Source organism: Microcaecilia unicolor, chromosome 1 (assembly GCF_901765095.1).
Source record: "Microcaecilia unicolor chromosome 1, aMicUni1.1, whole genome shotgun sequence".
NCBI lineage: Eukaryota > Metazoa > Chordata > Amphibia > Gymnophiona > Siphonopidae > Microcaecilia > Microcaecilia unicolor.
In genome coordinates, this window is record NC_044031.1 from 529,257,992 (window position 1) to 529,282,644 (window position 24,653).

Here is a 24,653-nt window from a genome sequence, read left to right on the forward strand (position 1 = left end):
CCCAGTTATGTTATTTTAAAGAAAGACTTAAAGACATGGTTGATTCATAAATACTTATTAGGGAAGTATTTAAGATGAGATGTATATTGAAATGTTACATTCATTTTAGCAGCAAAAAGTGGCTTCCTGCTGGGTGTGCTGAGGCATTCCGCTGTAATTTTTGGATATGCACACGCTAACCCTGCACTAAAATATAGTACGGTTTAGTAAAAGAGGCCCTTAGTGCATGGCCATTAATAAGAAAAATAGAAAAATTGTATTTGTATCCCAGCAGTAGAAATGGCCTTAGCGCAATGAAATGATCTGCAAAAGGACATGCTAAGACTACTTTTCACCACTGTTTGGTAAAAGGGCACCTCTGTGATTTTAATATCTATTCAGACTGAGGATGCGGCATTAGACCACGAAGGAGCAAAAGTGGTGCTCAGGGAGGACAAGACCATAGCAGAGAAACTGAATGAATTCTTTGCTTCTGTCTTTACGGAAGAAGATGTAAGAGATCTGCCTGTACCAGAAATGGTTCTCAAGGCTGATGATGAGGAGGAATTGAAAGAAATATCTGTGAACCTGGAAGATGTACTAAGTCAAGTTGACAAATTAAAGAGTAGTAAATCACCTGGACCGGATGGCATATACTCAAGGGTACTCAAATAACTCAAGCATGAAATTGCTGATCTGCTGTTAGTGATATGTAACCTGTCATTAAAATCATTCATAGTACCTGAAGTTTGGAGGGTGGCCAATGTGATGCTGATTTTTAAAAAGGGTTCTAGGGATGAACAGAGAAATTATAGACCGGTAAGCCTGACGTCGGTACCAGGCAAAATAGTGGAAACTATTATAAAGAATAAAATTATAAAACACGTAGACAAACATAATTTAATGGGACAGAGTCTTGCCTCATCAACTTGCTTCATTTCTTTGAAGGCATGAATAAACATATGAATAAAGGTGAGCCGGTTGATGTAGTGTATCTACATTTTCAGAAAGCTTTTGATAAAGTTTCTCATGAGAGACTCCTGAGAAAAATAAAGAGTCATGGGATAGGATGCAAGGTTCTGGCGTGGATTAGGAATTCGTTATTTGTTATTGGTCATTTCTCTCAATGGAGGAGAGTGAACAGTGGAGTGCCACAGGGATCTGTAGTGGGACCGGTACTATTTAACTTATTTATAAATGATATGGAATCGGAATGACGAGTGAGATGATCAAATTTGCAGATGATACACAACTATTCAAAAACACATGCGGACTGTGAAATATTGCAGGAAGACCTTACGAAATTGGAAGACTGGGCATCCAAATGGCAGATGAAATTAATGTGGACAAATGCAAGGTGATGCACATTGGAAAGAATAATCTGAATCACAGTTACATGATGCTAGGGTCCATCTTGGGGGGTCAGCACCCAAGAAAAAGATCTGGGTGGTGTTGTAGATAATATGCTGAAATCTTCTGCTCAGTGTGCGGCGGCAGCCAAAAAGGCAAACAGAATGCTAGGAATTATTAGGAAAGGGATGGTGAATAAGACCAAAAATACTATAATGCCCTTGTATCGCTTCATGGTGTGTCCGCACCTTGAGTATTGCGTTCAGTTCTGGTCACCGTATCTCAAAAAAGATACCATGGACTTAGAAAAGGTTCAAAGAAGAGCGACTAAAATGATAAAGGGGATGGCACTCCTCTCGTATGAGGAAAGGCTAAAGAGGTTAGGGCTCATCAGCTTGGAAAAGAGATGGATGAGGGAGATATGATTGAGGTCTACAAAATCCGGACTGTTGTAGAATGAGTAGAAGTAAATCGATTTTTTTACTCGTTCCAAAAGACTAGAGAACACTCGAAGTTACATGGAAATACTTTTAAAGCAAATAGTTAAGCTCTGGAACTCTTTGTTGGAGGAGGTGGTAACAGTGGGTTTTTTTTGTTTGTTACATTTGTACCCCACGCTTTTTCCCACTCATGGCAGGCTCAATGTGGCAGGCAATGGAGGGGTAAGTGACTTGCCCAGAGTCACAAGGAGCTGCCTGTGCCGGGAATTGAACTCAGTTCCTCAGAACTGAAGTCCACCACCCTAACCACTAGGCCACTCCTCCACTCCAAAGTTTTGGCTAGGAGGTGAAAACACATGAGTGATCAGCACAACTTTTGAGTGCTTTATGTACCAAAACTTAAGATTCTAAATATAGCTATGTGGGTTTAAAAAAGGTTTGGACAAATTCCTGGAGGAAAAGTCCATAGTCTGCTATTGAGACAGACATGGGAAGCAACTATTTTCCCTGGGATTTGTAGTATGGAGTGTTGCCACGATTTGGGTTTCTGCCAAATATTTGTGACCTGACGAGTGAGATGGCCACTGCTTGGAAAACAGGATACTGGGTAGACGGACCATTGGTCTGACCCAGTATGGGTACTCATGTTCTTATGTACTATGTAGCGGTAAGCCCAATGTGGGCATACTGCTCGCTATAACGGAAGTACCACCAGGCTACTGCAGCAGCCTGGCGGTACTTCCCACCCCTACTGCGACATCATTTCCAGTGCTACAAAAATTTCTTTATTTTTGTAGCGCCGGACTGTACTGACGGTAATGGGGCGTGCTGCGTGCTGCCCAGTTACCATTGGGTTAGCTCGGGAACCCTTACCGCCACCTCAGTGGGTGACAGTAAGGGCTCCCCCCCCCCCCAAAATGGCCGCTAAGCAAGTGCTTTACTTGCCGCCCAGCCATTTCCTGCAAGAAAGCGAGACCTTCCCTTTTACTAGCTGCGGTGGAAGGGGGTCTCAGTGTACATGTAAATCATGTGCCGACGCCAGTGCCGGCCCCTTTTTGCCGCAGCTTGGTAAAAGCGGCCCTGAGTCTAGATTTTTTACTGTGGACATCTGAATCATATAAAGTTAGTTCTGAATATTTAGAATCTTAAGTTTTGGTACATAAAGCACTCAAAAGTTGTACTGATCACTCATGTGTTTTCACCTCCCAGCCAAAACTTTCCCCTTGTTATTCTTAACCTTGCTGATATTTACGACCGTTCCTACCAGTCAGCGTGTCTGCTCTGTTGTGTTTTTCATAATAAAACAGCGTTTGTGAGTTCATAGTCTGTTTTGTCAGTTATTTACTGCTAAATGTGTCCTCTGAGCACAAGATTCACCTTATCTGAACCATTTCTCTAATGTTTGCTCTCTAAGGTATGTCAGTAGTAGGTTCATTAATCCATTATGAGTGTGGGATTTATGAATATATTTTAGTCTATTATAGCATGAGTTATACTTATAAAAAATATGTGAATCTCTTCTGAAACTGTGATTTCTTTTTCACCAAATAACTCTGTAACTCTTCAAAATCATGTATGCTACTTAAGTATATATATTTTTTCTAAAGATCATAACTAGGCTGTATTGGACCTGTGGGCTATACATTTGACATCCTTACTCTAAAGATTTACCAGGTATTTTTGAAACCTGGTTTGGGGAGTGGAGCTTGATAGGTACATTGTACATAGTGTATAGCAAGCTCATTTTGAAAATGATGATGGCTGCTGGAATGGGACATCATTCTCAACACATAAAATGTTTATTTTGTGTCATTTATGGGAATATTTATAATCTTTACAGTAAGAAGCTATGTTCCATTAGGCTGCAATGGAAACTGGTACATTTTCACCAGGTCTTTTCCCATAGATAAACAGCTGTTTATGTATGGGGAACAATTGGACACAGCTGTTGGACACTATGCAGTCAGGATTTCTGTGCTTCCCCTTTTTTTTTGGACAGAGGACATCAGGTTTTTGTAATGCAGCAAGATTTCTCAGTTGCTTTTGATTTGGTGAACTATGAAACCCTGCTGGCAATGCTTTTCGAGAAGGCAGTTTTTAAATAGTTCACTGGGTTTTTGAAGCATAGATCTGTTCAGGTGCTCCGGCAGAAATGCCTCTCACAGTTTTGGTCAATGGAATGAAGTGTTCCACAAGAATCCCATAAGAAAATAAGAATAGCCATACTGGGTCAGACCAGTTGTCCATCTAGCCCATTGGTCTGACCCAGTATGTTTCCAGTAGTGGCCAATCCAGGTCACTAATACCTGACAGAAACCCAAATAGAAGCAACATTCCTTGCTACCAATCCTAGGGCAAGCAGTGGCTTCCCCATGCCTGTTTCAATAGCAGACGGACTTTTCCTTCAGGAACTTCTCCAAATGTCCAAATGTTTTCTTTTTTTTTAACCCAGATACACTCACCCACTTTCTCCTATATTTTAAACGTCTATTTGAGGAACATGGGAAAGGTTCTGGAAACTTTTGGACTTAGATATTTTTCCTATGCAGATGATATTGTCCTTTTGGTTTTCTTGGAATAGCTTAATGTCAGTTTACATTCTTATGAATGAAGTATTTGATGTTTTACTTGCTTGATTTTGTTCTTTGGATTTGAAAATAAATCCAGAAAAAACAAACATATTGTGGGTAGGGAATGCATCACAAGTACGTATACTAAGTTTGCTTCCCAAGGACATCTTTTACTAAACTACACTAGCGAATCCTGGTGTGGCAAATGTACTGCAGCTTTCATTTTTTTTCTCTGTTTTCTCTGTTTCTATAAAACTTCATAATGAAGGCCTTTGATTTTAACCAATAACCCCAAAGCAAAAAAAAAAAAAAAGAAAGACAAAATTAAAAATTAAAATATATGATAAACACCTGAAAAACACCACTTCTTGTTGTACAGTCTTACCTCTCTCCTGGCTTATCTTATATCGTCTACTCAGTATTTTGTGACTTTTATACACTGTGTCGTAAGTAACACAGATGTTCATATTTGATTCTAATAGAAAAGGTACTCAGCAATAGTACCTGTTCCATAGGTACCCTTAAACAAAATGGTATATTTAGGCACAGCCCCTGCGCTTTGGAACAACTTACTGTTAGCCATTCACAGTGGGCTGTCTTTAAAGCAGTTTAAGGGGCCCTTTTACAAAACTATGGTAAGCGCTAATGCATAACTTATTGCTGCAAAAAATGGCTTACCATGGATTGCACTAAGGTGTCCCATGGTAATTTGGGGAAAGTGCATGCGCTATCCATACATCTGGGGGCAGAGAGTGGCATGTTCTGCGCTAATTGGTTAACACATTTGTCATCGATTAGCACAGGTTTAGTGTATGAGTCCATACCACTAATAAAATAAGTGGCAGTAAGGGCTCATGCATTAATGGCCCCTAATACAAAACATAGGAAAATTGTCCATTTTACACCAGCAGTAAAAATGGCCTTAGTGCGTGGCAATGACACATGTAAGGATGCGTTAAGGCCACATTTTACCACTGTTTGGTAAAGGGCCCCTAAGTCTGAAATAAAACCCTGGGTTTTCCAACAAGCCTATCCTACCTACCACAGTGTACATAGGTATTGCCATATTGGGACAGACCAAAGGTCCATCAAGCCCAGCATCCTGTTTCCAACAGTGGCCAATCCAGGTCATAAATACCGACAAGATCCCAAAAAAGTACAAAACATTTTATGCTGCTTATCCCAGAAATAGTGGATTTTCCCCAAGTCCAATTTAATAATGGTCTATGGACTTAAAGGAAGCTGTCCAAATCTTTTTAAAACTCTGCTAAACTAACCACATTTACCACATTCTCTGGCAACGAATTCCAGAGTTTAATGACACATTGAGTGAAGAGAAAGTTTCTCTGATTAGTTTTAAATTTACTACTTTGTAGCTTCATCGGATGCCCTCTAGTCCTAGTATTTTGGAAAGCGTAAACAGACGCTTCATGCCTAAACGTTCAATTCCACTCATTATTTTATAGACCTCTAGTCTATCTCCCCTCAGCCGTCTTTTCTCCAAGCTGAAGAGTCCTAGCTGCTTTAGTCTTTCTTCTTAGGGAAGTCGTCTCATTTCCTTTATCATTTTTGTCGCCCTTCTCTGCACCTTTTCTAATTCCACTATATCTTTTTTGAGATGCGGCGACCAGAATTGAAAACAATATTCGAGGTGTGATTGCACCATAGAGCGGTACAAAGGCATTATAACGTCCTCATTTTGGTTTTCCGTTCCTTTCCTAATAATACCTAACATTCAATTTGCTTTCTCAGCCGCTGCAGCAACTGAGCAGAAGGTTTCAACGTATCATCAATGATGACACCTAGATCCCTTTCTTGGTTGGTGACTTCTAACGTGGAACCTTGCATGACAGTTATAATTTGTGTTCCTCTTTCCCACATGTATCACTTTGCACTTGCTCACATTAAACGTAATCTGCCATTTAGACGCCCAGTCTCCCAGTCTCGTAAGGTCCTCTTGTAATTTTTCACAATCCTCCTGTGATTTAACAACTTTGAATAACTTTGTGTTGTTTTCAAATTTAATTACCTCACTAGTTACTTCCATCTCTAGGTCATTTATAAATATGTTAAAAAGCAGTGGTCCCAGCACAGACCCCTGAGGAACCCCATTAACTACCTTCTCCATTGAGAATACTGACCATTTAACCCTACTCTCTGTTTTCTATCTTTTAACCAGTTTTTAATCCACAGTAGGACAGTATGACTTTCCAATTTCCTCTGGAGTCTTTCATGAGGTACTTTCAAATGCCTTCTGAAAATCCAGATACACAATATCAACCAGCTCACCTTTATCCACATGTTTGTTAACTCCTTCAAAGAAATGTAATAGATTGGTGAGGCAAGATTTCCCTTCACTAAATCCATGTTGGCTTTGGTCTCATTAATCCATGCTTTTGAATATGCTCTGTAATTTTGTTCTTTATAATAGTCTCTACCATTTTGCCCGCCACCGATGTCAGACTCACCGGTCTATAATTTCCTGGATCTCCTCTGGAACCAGTGGGCCCTAAGATACACCCTTCCCTGTTATTTGCTTCATGTACTTTGTGACTGACTATTAAGTATGTTATATATTCTCTGTTTTATGTGATTGTTAATGTGAATCCTTTCCTATTTTCTTTTTGTAGTTCCATTTCACTATATGTTTTAGCCTGTACACCACTTTGCCATGCTAGTCAGTTAAAAGTGGTATAGTAAGTCTCAAATAAATAAATACTTAAAACTTCAACCACTATAAATAATTTAAGATCATTAAACAAGATTGTTGCAAAGTAGTAGTCTGGAAAATCTCACATTTCTTAATCTGTAATACTTTGAGGGGTCCTTTTATGAAGCTGTGGGAAAAAGGGAACCGTGCTAGTGGTGGGGCTGTTTTTCCTGCACACCAGGGCCCTTTTTACCGCAGTGGGTAAAAAGCACCAATACAAACATGGTCATGGGTTAAGAGAACTCTTACCGTATGGACATATGGCAGGGAGCCCTTGTCAGCATCCATTGAGGTGGTGATAAGTGCTCCTGCAGTTACCCAATTACCGCCAGGTTACTGCCGTGCTCATTTCTGTGGGTTTTCATTTTCCCCTGGAAATGGTGTGCATGCGGGGCAGAACCACCGCCGCCGGCTGCGTTGGGCCAGCAGTGGTCCCGATTTAGCATTTGGTAAGCCCACGTTGCACTTACTAACGCTTTGTAAAAGACCCCTTGAATGCATTCTAAGTCAGTGTTTCCCAAGTTGGTCCTGAAGTACCCCTAGCCAGTCAAGTTTTCAGGATATCCACAATGAATATGCATGAACTTGATTTGCGTACACTGTCTCCATTATATGTAGATCTCTTTCATGCATATTCATTGTGGATATCCTGAAAACCTGACTGGGAAGGGGATATTCCAGGACTGGCTTGTGAAACACTGTTCTAAGTTCCTCAGATACTGATTATAAGCCATGCAAGAAACTAAAAGGTGAAAAGCACAACTTAGGTGAAAAATGAGCTGAAATGCCGCTACAGAGTGATTGCTTTCCACTCTGCTTAAGATACTGAAAATTGGACTCATGCCAGGTGCTATTCATGATTAAATATAATTATTCTCAATTGCCAGTTGCTGCAGCGAGCAAAGGTACAAAAATATCTGAAGAACAGTTGGAAAATAGCCTTCTAATGCTGCATTTGAACCTGTCTGTACTGTAACCTAAAATATGTCTATCAGCTCCATATATTTTGAAGGAACATGCTGCATCATTTTACCAACAAGCAGGTGCCATGTGATCAGTTGCACAGTCTGTATTTTACTTTCATCATAGTCAATGTACCTGTATTTCAGTACTTTTCTGTCAGTAATACAATTTCAGTTCTAATGAACTGAAGCAGCAGATATTTGTAAACTCATTAATAAGGAATTACAAGCTTTATAATCGTTAGACTTTTTTTTTTCTTTTACCATTTTTTTCTGTCTAGATTAATATGCAGAATGATATATTGGTTGACTTTCAAATCAGAAATCAGATGTATTAATGTGATGTATTTTCTCCACTGGGGTCCTAGCGTTAAATGCTAGAGATGCCCAATTATCCCTATGGGCATCGCTAGTATTTAGCATGCAGTAATCATTAACACGCTAAAAACGCTACCAAGCTTCTGTAAAAGACCCTTGAAGGGCTTCTTTTACAAAGCTGTGCTAGCGATTCCTACATGGTAAATGAGAGGAAGCCCATTCAGTTCCTATGGGCTTCCTCTCATTTACCATGTAGAAATCGCTAGCATGTCTAAAAGAGAGCCTCTTTTATACATAGACCATTCATGTGTTAACATGTATTATCATACTGTAACACAGTAAGTTCACTTTAGTACATCAGCTCCTAGGAGAGGAGATATTAAAATGTCTACATTTTATCTCATGACCTTTTCCCAGCAACAATTTCATGGTAGAGCCACAGCTAAACTGCAAGGCTTGCTGTATCTGCTCCTAGGTTTGAGTTTGACTTTATGCTTCACTCCTCACATTTTGTTTTGGAAAGGTTTTAAACCCAGCAATGCTAGATGTTAGCTGTGTGGAAGTAGAGAGGTGAATGGGAACGGGATTAGCGGGAATCTCCCAGTTACTGTGCAGATCCCCTGGGGATCCCCTCCAGGTCCATGGGAATGGACCAGGTCCTGTGGTGTTCCCACAGAAGTGTTGTGAGCCTTCCCTTCCTCCTCCCTCCCCCCAGAGCCTCAGGACGCCCTCCCCAAACGTATCTCAATGCACCCTGGTGGTCTGTTGGCCTCTTTGGGGTAGGAAAGATCCTCAATCTTTCCTGCCCATTGCGGCTGATGTGCTCGCTGCCACTGCTTCCTCAAAATGGCTCATGAGACTTTAAGCGATGGTCTTGCGATACTTCTGCGGAAGTAGTGGTAGGGCACAGCTTGAAGTCTCGGAAGCCATTTTAAAGAAGTGACAGCAGCGAGTGGATCAGCGGTGCATTGAGGTATGTTGAGGGGGGGGGGCACCCTGACTCAGTGCTGGAGGGGTGGGAGGTGGAAAGTGGATAGATGGAATTGTGGGTGGGAGGTGGCTGTAAAAAGGGTGGATGTAGGGGGCTACAAAAAGAGTAGATGGAACATGAGTGCAGGGAGGGAGAAGGGCTGGAAAAAAGATTGGTAAGGGGGATGTATATGGAGGGGGGATGAGAAAAGGGGAAAATAGAGCATATGGGTTAGAAGGGGATAGAGAGGAGAGGGGGACATGCTGTTCATAGATGGGAGGGAAAGGAAAGGAGAACATGCTGCTCATGGATGTACATCTTTTTAAATTTTGTATTTAGCAGAGTACAGCAGAAAATGCATTTATGTTACTTTTATTTTAATTTTTATTAAATTTTAAAATATGCATAATTCCTTGAAGAAAAATTAAGTGGCCACATTGAAATAATAACAGCAAGCACATAAATAGTAAAGAAAATCATTACATGCCACTCATTACTCTAGTCCCTAATATGAGAGGAGGAGAAAAGAAATAAACAATGTAATGAAAAAATAACAATCACTATAAGTGGAAACCTTCCCTATAGAGCAGATACAAACAATTTACTATTCAGAGAACATGCCTAATGTATTAGGGCTGCTGCTCAGAAGGTTCCGAAGAATCAGCCTGTCCCTGTGCCACAGTTTTATTACTTAAAATCATCACAAGTTGAGAGAGATAAAAAAAAAAAGTTTCCTTATATATTTTAACACATTTGCAAGGAATTTTTAACAAAAAGGTGGCACCAATAGCCACCACTTGGGGCCTCATCAAAAGAAATTGCTTGCAATGTTTTTGAGTAGCTTTGCCACGTCAGGAAAAACTCTGAATTTCAAAGTACAGAAGATAAGATTTCCTCTACCTAAAATAAAGATGCATAATCCAATCACGATCATAGTCCAAAGTCATAGTGACCACAAGTGTAGATGGGATGACTAGCTCCTCTTTAGATGACTCTAAAAAAGCAGTCAAATTCAAACTGTTTTGTGAAATTGGGACTAGTTGGGCAGAATCATCCACAATCTTTCTTCGTAAAAGAAGGCAAATAGAATGCTGTAGAAACAGGTGGCATGAATTGGTGCTGGCAAATGCAAAACCTCAATAGTGTAACTCTTGAACATATCTAAAGGTGAAATACCAGGTATTCGTGGAAAGTTTGTCAGATGGAGATTCTATCTTTGTATCTGATTCTCTAAATTCTCACATTTTATATCCAGGTTGGTATGTCCCTTGACCAACCCTATCACAGTAGAGTCTAAGCGTTGTGCAGTTGTAGACAAGGTTTCAGAGGAATTCTGAATTAAAGTTAGTCGAGATTCAAAATTATCCATCTTTTGTTCCAAAGCTGATATCTTACCCGCATATGCTGCTATCTCTAATGTTTTGATTTGGCCCAGGGAAACATTTGTCTTCTATATCTCCTCCACGGCAGGTCTTGGTGGTTCAATAACCTGTGGCTCTGGTCTGGGTTGTTCTTCAGCATCCAAGGAACTTCCCAATTCCATTGGGACACTCGTTGAGGTGCCAAAAATGACAAAATGATTCTGTCAAGCATTCCCTGTCCAACGATACAGGACCCGGAACTTTCGATGACCCAGGAGCAATAGAGCCATTGCCAAGAGTTCCAAAAACAGATGCGCCGCTGAGCTCCAAAGCTCTCTTTTGCTGAAAATCATGGTTGGCTGGCGGTTCTGTCTCCTCGGGGAATAGTGAAATACTGTTCCACAGTAGCAGTGAGGGCATATGTTCACCTTCATCCGCTTGCAGCGGAGTATGTCGGATGATGGTAAGTGCACGGTAAATGCTTCTATTTTCTGCTGAATAAGAGTAGGAGTACTACTGCTGTTCCTGGTCAGGGAGGCAGGTCTCCTCAGCCTTCTCTTAGGCATAGCAAAGAGCTCCGTGCACATCTGCTCTCTAGAGCGCCATCGTGACTCCGACGACTAGGCCCATTTATGTTACTTTTACGAATATTTTTGCTGTTTATAGTGTCAGGTTTTCTTGGGAGGGGCGGTCAAGGTGACTTTGCGGTGGGGTGTGATGTGGTGCGGGGGGGGGGGTCTGGTTGAGCCAGGGGCAGGGATGGAGGCGATTACTTGCAGTGGGGACGGGTTAGATTCCCACGGGGCTTGGCAGAGACAGGTTAGATTCCCACAGGAATGGGTGGACAGGTTAGATTTCTGTCCCTGTGCTACTCTCTATGTGGAACATTAGTATTTGGCAGTGACGGGTGCAAACTCTGTATGGGTAGAAAAACCTCAGGAATAGAGGAGAGATTGTATTATGTTACTGTGTTTGGTTTTCTTTTATGACATTTTCTTCCTTTAATGAAAAGGGGCATAGTTATATCCACTTATGAGTTTATCAGAACATTAATAAAAGATAGATCTTTATGTTAAACACTGTGCAGTCGGGATTAGTTTGAGGAGGCCTCTCTAAAAGGGCAACCTAATCAGGTTGGACTCTCTTGAAGCAAGCCATCTCCGTCAGGACAGCCAGCAAAATCAGGGAAAAGGCACTAGGGCAGCTCCTAGTGGTGACAATATTTTATAAAAAATGTAAGTACATAAGTAATGCCACACTGGGAAAAGACCAAGGGTCCATCGAGCCCAGCATCCTGTCCACGACAGCGGCCAATCCAGGCCAAGGGCACCTGGCAAGCTTCCCAAATGTACAAACATTCTATACATGTTATTCCTGGAATTGTGGATTTTTCCCAAGTCCATTTAGTAGTGGTTTATGGACTTGTCCTTTAGGAAACCGTCTAACCCCTTTGTAAACTCTGCCAAGCTAACCGCCTTCACCACGTTCTCTGGCAACGAATTCCTGAGTGTAATTACGCGCTGGGTGAAGAAACATTTTCTCCGATTTGTTTTAAATTTACTACACTGTAGTTTCATCGCATGCCCCCTAGTCCTAGTATTTTTGGAAAGCGTGAACAGACGCTTCACATCCACCTGTTCCACTCCACTCATTATTTTATATACCTCTATCGTGTCTCCCCTCAGCCGTCTCTTCTCCAAGCTGAAAAGCCCTAGCCTCCTTAATCTTTCTTCCCACCCCCGCTATCATTTTAGTCGCCCTTTGCTGCACCTTTTCCAATTCTACTATATCTTTCTTGAGATGCGGCGCCAAAAAAAGAGATTTCACCCTGATCCCAGTTCGATTTCATTGATGCAAAAGAGAAAAAAATGGCTTTTCAACCCTTTTTGAATTTTTTTTGAAGTGTGTTTCTGGCCATAAATAAAAGAGGAGGCGTGTGTTCCTAAGAGCTGGTTCAAGATAGAAGAAAGCTGATTGCTAAAAATTGTCCATTCTGGCTGTTTCTAATGGTGGTATCACTAGGCAATTCTGTTCTTATGACTGTAGACATCTATTGGGTGTGGGAGGAAACAAACCAGTAGCCCCAATAGAATGATTTATGGGACAGACTCAGCTTGCTTTGGTAGCAGACTGGAAGCCAGTGCACCTCTTTAAGGAGGTAAATTGGCCATCTATACAGTTCTTTTTACACATGTAAAATCAGCACAAAATTTCTAAAATTTCTTCCTAAATATTTGACAGATGATATTATGCAACTCTGTATACCACTAATCACAAGTTTATATAATTTAGTAAAAATATTGTCAAGTATTCATTAAAACACATTTAGGGGCCCTTATACTAAAGGGTGTTAAGCATTTAGAGCTTGATTCAGTATATGGCACCTAAATACGAGCACCAAAATAAATCAGTGTCCGCTATTCTATAAAGGGCATTCTAGAATGAGTGCTGTTTATAGAATAGCATTGGACGCTAAATTCTCTGCCCAACTTTGGGCATGAAGACTTACACCAACTGAAACCAGGTGTAAACCCAAGTGTGCAAGTTGGGCATTGATCCATTGTATTCTGTAATACTGTGTGCAGGTTTCCACAACATCCCTGACCCACTCATTCCCCTCTCATGGGAATATCCCCTGAGCAGTTGCACCTAGTCACTATCCTATAACTGGGCATGTAAGTGTTTTCCATGCCAGTCTGCCATTTCAGCCCCGTTTAACCTGAATGCTAATGTGTCCTGCAGTAAAACATAGTGGGAACACCCCTTCTTGATTCAGCATTAATTTTGAGCTTTCTTGCATATTAAAATCCAGTGATGTGCCAAAGCACTTAGACTTACAAAGTTCTATAGTAATTTATGGAACTTTGTAAGTCTGAGTGCTTTGAAAATGAGCCCAAAACTTGACATTTTTTTGTGAAATGTCCCCTTAGTGAGACAAAAAAAAAAAAGGGTTTCAAAACTTGAACCAGAAAATGGCATCTGTGTTCCAAGGAATGGGCAGTTACTATATCTCTATGAATTACACCTTCATACTATTTAAAAAGCACTTATTGTACATTTTTCTTTCTTTCACTTAAAATTCTTATCCCTTTTCAAAATCATTTAAGCTTTGATTCTGTTAACCTTGTTTAAATGCTTTCCAACCCAACAGAATTTGGAAAAAATGATACAAAAGGGGTCGAGAATGGAATGAAAATTTACATTTGAGAAAAACACATAAAAAGACACAATGTGTTTGAAAATGGGACACCAAATCGGATCAAAGGTTTCAGACAAATCACCCCAAAATGGCCCAATGCATTTCTATGGGAAAAGGAGTTCCAGCTTCTATAGCTTTTTGTTTTGAAAATGGCTATTTGATAGATGTTTTTTTGCCCCATGCATCTATTTTTGGAACATTCCCCCTACCCTCACCACCACCACCACCACCACCAATAGAAAAGCATCCAAGGGGAAAAAGCACCAAAGAAGCCATGGGGATGTATGTGGGGTCAGCATTCTTAGTGGAGTAGCCACACAGACATCCCAGCAGAGCTGTGGGGCATTGCAGTGGACTTCACCTAAAGGTCCCAGGTACACATCTCACCATTACCCCTTTATATTGTATGGTGAGCACACCAAAACCCACCAAAAAACTACTATACCTCACTGTACACCACTGCAGTAGCCCTTATGTCTACACGTGTATAGGTACAGTAGGTTTTTGGTGAGTTTTTGAGGGCTCATGCTTTCCACCACAAGTGTAACAGATAGAGTGGCTTATGGGCCTGGGTCCCCTTCTCTAGAGTGCACTTCATCGACCACTAGGCTACTTCGGATCTGCTCTATTAGGACTGGCTATAACATCTGAAAGTTGTCATTGAGGCTAGTGTGTACTGTTTATTTCACATCTTTGGGGGGTGGTAGGAGGTCAGTGACCACTGGGGGAGTAAAGGGAGGTCATGTGTTAATCCCTGCAGTGGTCATCTGGTTATTTAGGGCGCCTTTTTGTGACTTAGTCATGATTGAAACAGGTCTAAACCAACAAGTCTAACTTTTAGCCCTGGTCATTTTTGCTTTGTTCCATTAAGGCAGAAAAAAACGTCCACGTTTTGGGAATGCCCCCAACATGTGATTTAGATGTGCCGCAGAGAAAAACTTCTCAAATCTGAGTTTAGAAAATCGCAATTTGGACGTGTTTCAGAGAAAAACATCCAAATGCCACTTTATGCTGTTTTTGAGACATTTTTCTCTTTTGAAAATGAGGCCCTATTAGGGGCATTTTCAAAAGAAACATCTAAGTCAGAATTTGGACGTTTTACAAAGATGTCTAAATTCCAAAGCGGGAAGAGGTCATTTTCGAAAAAGATGGACGTCCATCTTTTGTATTTGAAAATACCATGGATGTCCTATGATTTGGACGTTTTGCGATTTGGACATCTTTGATTTTCGACCATTTTCGAAAAAAAGACGTCCAAGTCTAAAACGTCCAAAGGCAAGCCATTGGGATGTGGGAGGAGCCAGCATTTTTATTAGACTGGTCCCCCTGACATGCCAGGATAGCAATCAGGCACCCTAGGGGGCACTGCAGCGGACTTCATAAAATGCTCCCAGGTACACAGCTCCCTTAACTTGTGAGCTGAACCCCCCCAAACCCCACTACCCCCAACTGTACACCGCTACCATAGCCCTTACGGGTGAAGGGGGCAGCTATATGTGGGTACAGTGGGTTTCTGGTGGGTTTTGGAGGGCTCACAGTTTCCTGCATAAGTATAACAGGTAGTGGGGGGATGGGCCTGGGTCCACCTATCCAAAGTGCACTAAACTACTCCAGGGACCTGCATGCTGCTGCTGTCATGGACCTGAGTATGACATTTGAAGTTGGCATAGAGGCTGGCAAGTAATGTTCTTCAACACACATTTTGGGGGTGGGAGGGGGTTAGTGACCACTGGGGCAGTAAGGGGAGGTCATCCCTGATTCTCTCCAGTGGTCAAATGGTTATTTGGGGCACCTTCTTGTGCCTTATTCGTAAGAAAAACAGGTCTAGCTCAAAACGTCCAAGTTTTAGTGCTGGACGTTTTTGCTTTGTTCCATTATGGCTCAAAGACGTCCAAGTCTTAGGAACGCCCAAGTCCCGCCTTGAACACGCCCCCCCCCCCAATACACCCCCTTGAGATTTGGATGTCCTTCCGATGGACTTCTTAGAAAGACGTCCAAAATGCGATTTCGATTATAACGATTTGGACGTTTCTGTGAGATGGACGTCCAAATGCCGATTTATGTCACTTTTTGGACATCCATCTCTTTCGAAAATGAGCCTGTATGTGTAGTAAATCTAATATAGAAATGTTGATATAAACAGAAAATTTAATATATAAGGTTTATATTTTATAAGCAGTTTGATTTTATGGACATGTCAGTCATGAATAGATGTACTAGTGTTTTGATATTGAGCATTTTTGATATTTATAACTGTTCAGTGTAACTCGCAGAGGATTGGACCTAGTGAGGGTTTTTACCATTTTTTTCTATGAGAAAATTCTTACTACCTTTGACTTAGACAGTACTTATTATTTTAGTTTATGTATAGCATAATTTAATATCAGCTCTATTGCCCTTCTGTCCTTCTCCTTTCCCTTCTACTTTTAGTTTAAGTATAGCATAATTTAATATTAGCTCTTTTGCCCTTCTCCTTTACTCCTTGTCTTTTTTCTATTCTAGGTCCTGAGGTGTGAGACACTGTGCTGCATTGTTCATCTTGAATGTGCTTCAGATCAGTGCAGTTACTGCTGTGAGACAGCAAGGTATGGAACCTGTATTGATTGTTCATTTTCCTTGAGTATAATGTCTTGTAGAATGCAAACCAATTGATATGAATTTAATCCTACAGATCTGAGAAAATAGACTTGCACTTGAGATAACATTACACCTTATTTTATGGAGATCAAAAGTAGCCTTTTTGTGGTTGGATGACCAGATTTGTGCGTGGAATTACAGGGGCTTACAACTGAGCAAAAGAACCATGGGGATGAATAGGGGTGTAAAGGCCAAAAAGCTTTGTTTTATTTTTCCATGTCATTTGTGGGAGTTTTCATTTAATTTGTTTAGTTTTTCTAATTGTTTTTTTTTCAATTTGGAGGTCAGAATCATCAATAGTGTACCCTGTTGCTCAAATAGTGCATCCAGTTACTCAGCGGCACCTTATTGCTCAATAATTATACTATTATGCAATAGCTTTTTTGTTTGATGATGAGTTGTTTTATTTGTTTTGTGATATTTTGCTTTAATGTTTTATTGTGTATGGTTCTTTTGTAAACCACCTAGGGGAGAGGCAGTGTATACATTTTAAAAATAAATAATAAATAAGTAAATGCACACTTTTTCATTACTGCACCTGATGATAAATGGTGCACACTATTGCACATTGATATGCTATTGAGCAATAGGGCACACTGAACAGCAGTGCACACTATTGTGCAATGGTAGTCACCACTGATGACATGGGAAGCATGACATTTTGGGATATTTACTGTTTCAGGTTAAAAGCAACATGAAATTACATGATAGTAAACTTAGTAGATGACGGCAGAAAAAGACCTGCACGGTCCATCCAGTCTGCCCAAGAAGATAAATTCATATGTGCTACTTTTTTATTTGTACTGTCCTCTTCAGTGCACAGACGGTATAAGTCTGGCCAGCCCTATCCCCGTCTCCCAACCACCAACCCCGCCTCCCAACCACCAGCTCTGGCACAGACCCTATAAGTCTGCCCAGCACTATCCCTGCCTCCCACCACCGGCTCTGGCACAGACCATATAAGTCTGCCCAGCACTAGTCCCGCCTCCCAACCACTAGTCCCAGCACAGACCGTATAAGTCTGCACAGCACTAGCCCCGCCTCCCAACCACCAGTTCTGCCACCCATTCTAGGCTAAGCTCCTGAGGATCCCTTCCTTCTGCACAGGATTCCTTTATGTTTATCCCACGCATGTTTGAATTCCGTTACCGTTTTCATCTCCACCACCTCCCGCGGGAGGGCATTCTAAGCATCCACCACTCTCTCCGTGAAAAAATACTTCCTGACATTCTTCTTGAGTTTGCCCCCCCTTCAATCTCATTTCATGCCCTCTCGTTCTACCGCCTTCCCATCTCCGGAAAAGGTTTGTTTGTGGATTAATACCTTTCAAATGTTTGAACGTCTGTATCATATCACCCCTGTCTCTCCTTTCCTCCAGGGTATACATGTTCAGGTCCGCAAGTCTCTCCTCATACGTCTTGTAAGGCAAATCCCATACCATCCACGTAGCTTTTCTTTGCACCGCTTCAATTCTTTTTACATCCTTAGCAAGATACAGCCTCCAAAACTGAACACAGTACTCCAGGTGGGGCCTCACCAACGACTTGTACAGGGGCATCAACACCTCTTTTCTTCTGCTGGTCACACCTCTCTCTATACAGCCTAGTAACCTTCTAGCTACGGCCACCGCCTTGTCACACTGTTTCATCGCCTTCAGATCCTCAGATACTATCACCCCAAGATCCCTCTCCCCATCCGAACCTAGCAGACTCTCACCGCCTAACACATAGGCCTCTCTTGGATTTCTACTCCCTAAGTGCATCACTTTGCATTTCTTCGCATTGAATTTTAATTGCCAAACTTTAGACCATTCTTCTAGCTTTTTCAGATCCTTTTTCATGTTTTCCACTCCCTCCAGGGTGTCCACTGTGTTACAAATCTTAGTATCATCCGCAAATAGGCAAACTTTACCTTCTAACCCTTCGGCAATGTCACTCACAAATATATTGAACAGAATCGGCCCCAGCACCGATCCCTGAGGCACTCCACTACTCACCTTTCCCTTTTCCGAGCGAACTCCATTCACCACCACCCTCAGGCGCCTGTCCGTCAACCAGTTCCTAATCCAGTTCACCACTTTGGGTCCTATCTTCAGCCCATCCTGTTTATTTAAGAGCCTCCTGTGGGGAACCGTGTCAAAAGCCTTGCTGAAATCTAAGTAGATTACGTCTATAGCACGTCCACGGTTCAATTCTCCGGTCACTGAATCAAAGAATTCAATGAGATTCGTTTGGCACGATTTCCCTTTGGTAAAACCATGTTGTCTCGGATCTTGCAACTCATTTTCTTCCAGGAAATTCACTATCCTTTCCTTCAGCATCGCTTCCATTACTTTTCCAATAATCGAAGTGAGGCTTTCCGGCCTGTAGTTTCCAGCTTCTTCCCTATCACCACTTTTGTGAAGAGGGACCACCTCCGCCATTCTCCAATCCCTCGGAACCTCTCCCATTTCTAAGGATTTATTAAACAAATCTTTAAGAGGACCCGCCAGAACCTCTCTGAGCTCCCTCAATATCCTGGGGTGGATCCCATCTGGTCCCAAGGCTTTGTCCACCTTTAGTTTTTCTAGTTGTTGATACACACTCTCTTCCGTGAACAGTGCTACATCCACTCCATTCTCAAATGAACTTTTGCCAGTCCATCGTGGTCCTTCTCCCGGATTTTCTTCAGTAAAAACAGAACAAAAGTATCTATTTAGCAAATTTGCCTTTTCTTCATCATTATCTACATAGCGGTTTGCAGTATCTTTTAGTCTCACAATTCCCTTTTTAGTCATTCTCCTTTCACTAATATACCTGAAGAAATTTTTGTCACCCCTCCTTACCCTTCTAGCCATTTGTTCTTCCGCTTGCGCTTTCGCCAGACGTACCTCTCTCTTGGCTTCTTTCAGTTTCCTCCGGTATTCCTCCCCGTGTTCCTCGTCTTGAGTTTTTTTGTATTTCTGGAATGCGAACTCTTTAGCCTTTATTTTCTCAGCCACTTGCTTGGAGAACCATAGCGGTTTCCTTTTTCTCTTGCTTTTATTTACTTTCCTTACATAAAGGTTTGTGGCCCTATTTATAGCTTCTTTCAGCCTGGACCACTGTCCTTCCACTTCTCGTACGTCCTCCCAGCCCATCAGCTCCTTCCTTAGGCATTCCCCCATTTTACTAAAGTCAGCATGCTTGAAATCCAGGACTTTGCGCTTTGAGTGGCCACCCTCCTCTTCAGCCGTCATATCAAACCAAACCGTTTGATGGTCACTGCCGCCCAGGTGGGCACCCACTCGGACATTTGACACGCTATCCGCATTTGTGAGGACCAGATCCAGCGTCGCTCCCTCCCTCGTGGGTTCCATGACCATTTGTCTGAGCAGAGCACTTTGGAAAGCATCCACAATCTCTCTACTTCTTTCTGATTCCGCAGACGGAACCTTCCAATCTACATCCGTCAGATTGAAATCTCCCAGCAACAGCACCTCTCTCTTCTTTCCCAACATTTGAATATCTGCGATCAGGTCTTTATCTGATTCTTCCAATTGTGTTGGAGGTCTGTAGACAACACCCACGTGGACAGAGGTTCTATCATCTCTTTTTAAGGTGATCCATATTGCTTCTTCCTTACCCCAGGTCCCTGTCATTTCGTTTGCTGTGATATCATTTCTCACATATAGAGCTACTCTTCCACCTTTACGACCCTCTCTATCCTTCCTAAATAGATTATCTAAATAATCTATCCTAAATAAATTACATGACAAAAGGTATTTTAAGAGACTGGGCAAAGAATATGAAATGTCTGACATATGGGTATAAAATAAAAAAGTTTCTTTGCTTTGTTGAGTTTCACTTGTTTTTGTCATGTTCCACTGAAATATGTTTTGATCAGTAGAAGAGTAATTTTAAGAAAAAAAGCTTGTGTGAAAATATTTCTCTTAACTCTGTTTGGATAAAGACACATGTGCTTTAATTTTAACTGTGGGGAAAAAGAGGCGAGACCATATTGAGGAAATGGAAAGTGCACATAGTAGTTTAATTTCTAAATAGGGTTGCCAACTGGCCAGTTTCCAGCCGGCCTGGCTGGTTTTGCAATGGCCAGGCCGGGTGCCAGTAGACCCTTAATACCAGCACCACAAAAACCATTTTTTGCCGCCTTAGGCTCCCTGTCCCCGCGGTCAGGCAGCTCTCCACTCATTGTTTCTTCCCTTCTGCAGTTCCAGCGACATCTCTCCTCCCTCTTCCCACAATCCTCAATCAGTAGTGAGTCACGAGCAGCGCTGAAGGCATGCAGCTTCTGGCTGCCTGCCAAGCAGCCAGAAGGACCAAGCAGCCAGAAGCACCTCCCTTCATCGCTCCTCTTGTCTCACTGCTGGTGGAGAACCGTTGGAAGAGGGAGGAGTGATGTTGCTGGACCCACAGGAACCAAGGAGAGGGGAGAAGAGACAGATCCTTGACTTGTGGCAGGCCAACGCAAGCTTATGATCATCCGCTTTCATGCAGATGTCGCCCTTTAAAAGTTTAGCCATAGCGTATTCAGAGTGTTTTCCTTTTCTTTTTTTTTTCCATATTGACGGATAGAAGCACAGAGCAGTTTCTTATGCCATGGAGGACATTTGCCTAGGTGGGGCTCTCTGTAAATGAAAGCCTTAGGAACAGGGTAAAGAATGGATCGTTCGTATCCACTGGATTCTTCTGCTACCCAGACCACCTTAGCTGCACATGGGAGGTTTGGACATTTCCAGACCTGCTAAATTTTATGGTTTGGGGAGTAAGCCTTTAAACCAGATTAGACTTTGGGTAGGGATATTTTTTGTACTGCAAATGAATTAAGGGCCCGCTATGCTCATAAACATACAATTGGGAGGGGGAAACAGCTTTGAGTATATCTGACCCCAGTTATAATTAGGTACAGAAAGAAGAAGCAGACCATTCGAGAAAAGCAGTCTTTTATTGTTTTTTTTCAAACCTCCCAGAAAAAAATATTTCCAGCTCATTCTTCCAGTGTACATAGAGTATGAATCACCTCTGGGTCTCAAAATGTTATGTATCAATCTACAGTGCTTTATTGTATTCTCGTTGATTATGAAATATTTTTTGAAAACTGTGTTTTTTTATTGTTTGTGACTCATCTTTGTGTAGTTAACTTTCTTATCTTATTATTTAATTGTTCACATTTATTTTATATATTTCATAAACCAAAGCAAAGCACAATATAACAAAACCATTATCAGATAAATTAAAACAAATAAATGTAATAATAAAGGTCACCAAATACCCTGAAACTGATACGTAATTTATAATCTTTGCATGGAGGCCCAGACGTGCCTATTTTATAGGTGTCTATATATCTTTATAAAATAGTAGCATTGGTGGCAGGTGTAGACATCTGCACATAGATTATTCAAGTGTGTGTGTAAATTAACATGTATACATGAAAACTCTACTCATGTTCTACTAAACACTGGCACTATACACACCTTGTGGAAAAGTATACACTACAATGTCAAAGAATATACTTTTACACTGGTTGGTATTTTGTAAGAGGAAGTTTATATGTGTCTGTGGCAACATATGCACTAAAATGACTTTATAAAATTATCTCAACAAATAGCATGCCGTGGGCCTCAAGAATGGATGTGGTAAACAAACTATTAAGAGACCCAACATGAGCTGTGTTTCTGTGAGTTGCCTGCGTCAGGGGTCATTGGTGTCAATGACTAAACATGAAATGGCTCTTCAGCACATTCAAAACAAATGGACAAATCCAAAAAAGCATAAACGTCACATCCAAAGAACTTCAGCTTAAATTGAAAAAATTAAATTGAAAAAAGGGAAGGGGAATGGGACTCGATATACCACTTTTCTACAGTTTTTGCAACCACATCCAAAGCGATCTATCTGGGGCGACGGAGGGTTAAGTGACTTTACCCAGAGTCACAAGGAGCTGCAGCAGGAATCGATCCCAGTTCCCCAGGACCAAAGTCTGCTGCATTAACCGCTAGGCTACTCCTCCACTACATGGACCTACATAGGTGAATCGGAAACATTCATCAAACAGGCTTCTGCTCTGATGGAATTTAGAATGAGCAGAAGAACCACTTCAGTTTTATTAAACTGTACAGTGCTGCGTAACCCTAGTAGCGCTCTAGAAATGTTAAGTAGTAGTAGTAGTAGTTATTGACATCAACAACCCTTGGCGCAAGCCCATGTTGGGTTTCTTAATAAACTTTGTTTGCCACACTATTTTTGAGGCCCACTGAATTCTTTATTGGATTGTTTTGGGGTGGCAGCACTCAGTGCTGGCCACTGTGTATTATTTTTCTCCTGTGGCAGCTATGGGTGGACCATGTACGTGGAACACTTCAAGGGGAGTTGTTGCTCCCCAGCTCTGGTGGCAGTGTTAGAAAAGCCCCAGAGTTGGATATCTTTCTAGCATGGAAACATAGTGTGGGGGACTGTATAAGTGCTAAGGAATGGTTGTGCTAAATGCTTTGGGAACTTTATAAACTGTTAAGACCACAAGGGGGGAGGCCAGTTGATACCTGAGTGCTGAAGGGAGAATCTGCCTCAGGAAGTTGTGACTGTGTTTTGTTGGAGCATTAAAGCAGTGACGGAGGGAGAATCTACCTCAGGAAGTTGTGACTGTAATACTGTAGGAAGCTACAAGATAGGGTTGGTTGAAGGTATGGCTAGAAGAGGGGTCTACGGGAGCAAAGGGTCAGAAGCACTGGGTAGGATACTGCAGAGCTAAATTAGGCCCCTGTTTACAAAGCCACAAGGCATTGCCAACACATCCCATTCTAACACAGCCCTGCTTTGTAAACAGGGGCCTTAGTGGCTCGAGAGAAGGCTGTGGTTTATTATGGGACAGTGTAATAAAAATGGTGTTGCCCGCTGAGGAGGAGTCATTTCTTCATACTTGTGCTGGGAAGCCATGAGAATATCAGCACCTGAGCCGGCATAACTCCGACAAGGTGCCTACAGTTAAGAAAAGTGGCTTCTTGTATCTTTTTAAATATGTATTTGAAGTGTAAATTTTACTGTGAATTTAATGAATTCAGACTGATGCTCTTGTTCCAGATATTTGTGCCACCTCATCTGGCATGTGAAAACAGTTCTTTCAACAGTTATCTCACTTTTTGTATACTTTCTGTCCCTAACGCTTTGAAATCATCAGCTGTGTTTTCTTTTATTTTTCTCAATTTGGGGGGGGGGGGGGGGCAGAGAAAGAACAAGAATAAAAATAATTGATTCAGTAAAACAGCATCCCTAAAGAAGAGATCAAAAATAGCTCACATCCAACAAACAGCACCAATTAGAAACTGAACTAATTGGCATAGATTAAACCCAGTCTGTTTCATGAACAGAAATGGTGGATACTGGCAGGAAAGTGCTGGGAGCCATCACTTGATGAAACTGATGCTTTGCTTTGTGTATATTTTTGCCTTTAAATACAGGATATAAAAGATTTACATTTTTAATTCTAGTATTTGAGCAACATTTATTTCTAGAGCACATTTATTAACAGTAAAGGAAAGCTGAAAGGCATATGTATTATGACATTATTTAAAATACTTCTATAATGACTATACATATATAATTTAGAGGATATAATAACACCAAGAGGGGCATTTTCAAAAGGTACGTCCAAGTTTTGATTTGGACATCCTCGCAGAACGTCCCGATCCAGGTGCGGGGAAACCCGTATTTTCAAAACAAGATGGACTTCCATCTTTCATTTTGAAAATACTGTCAGGGACGTCCAAATCCTTAAATTTGGTCGTCCGTAGATTTGGTCGTCCCTAGACATGGACGTTTCTGATTTTCGGTGATAATGGAAACCAAGAACGTCCATCTCAGAAACAACCAAATGCAAGCCATTTGGTCATGGTAGGAACCAGCATTTGTAGTGCACTGGTCCCCTTGACATGCCAGGACACCAACCAGGGCACTGCAGTGGACTTCATAAATTGCTCCCAGGTACATAGCTCCCTTATCTTGTGTGCTGAGCCGCCCAAAACCCACTACCCACAACTGTACACCACTACCATAGCCGTTACGGGTGAAGGGGGGCACTTAGATGTGGGTAGAGTGGGTTTCTGGTGGGTTTTGGAGGGCTCGCTGTTCCCTCCCAAATGTAACAGGTGGGGGGAATGGGGCTGGGTCCGCTTGTCTGAAATAC

At 41.6% G+C, this 24,653-nt stretch overlaps 1 protein-coding gene across 1 annotated transcript in view; it reads left to right on the plus strand.

Moving 5' to 3' along the window:
* RALYL (RALY RNA binding protein like) overlaps nt 1-24,653 on the plus strand; it is an 815,331-nt gene that overhangs the window by 81,361 nt on the left and 709,317 nt on the right. Inside the window, exon 2 of the mRNA XM_030216020.1 lies at nt 16,362-16,444. The gene's annotated coding sequence lies outside the window, so the exon portion shown is untranslated. The remainder of the gene's footprint in view (nt 1-16,361; nt 16,445-24,653) is intronic.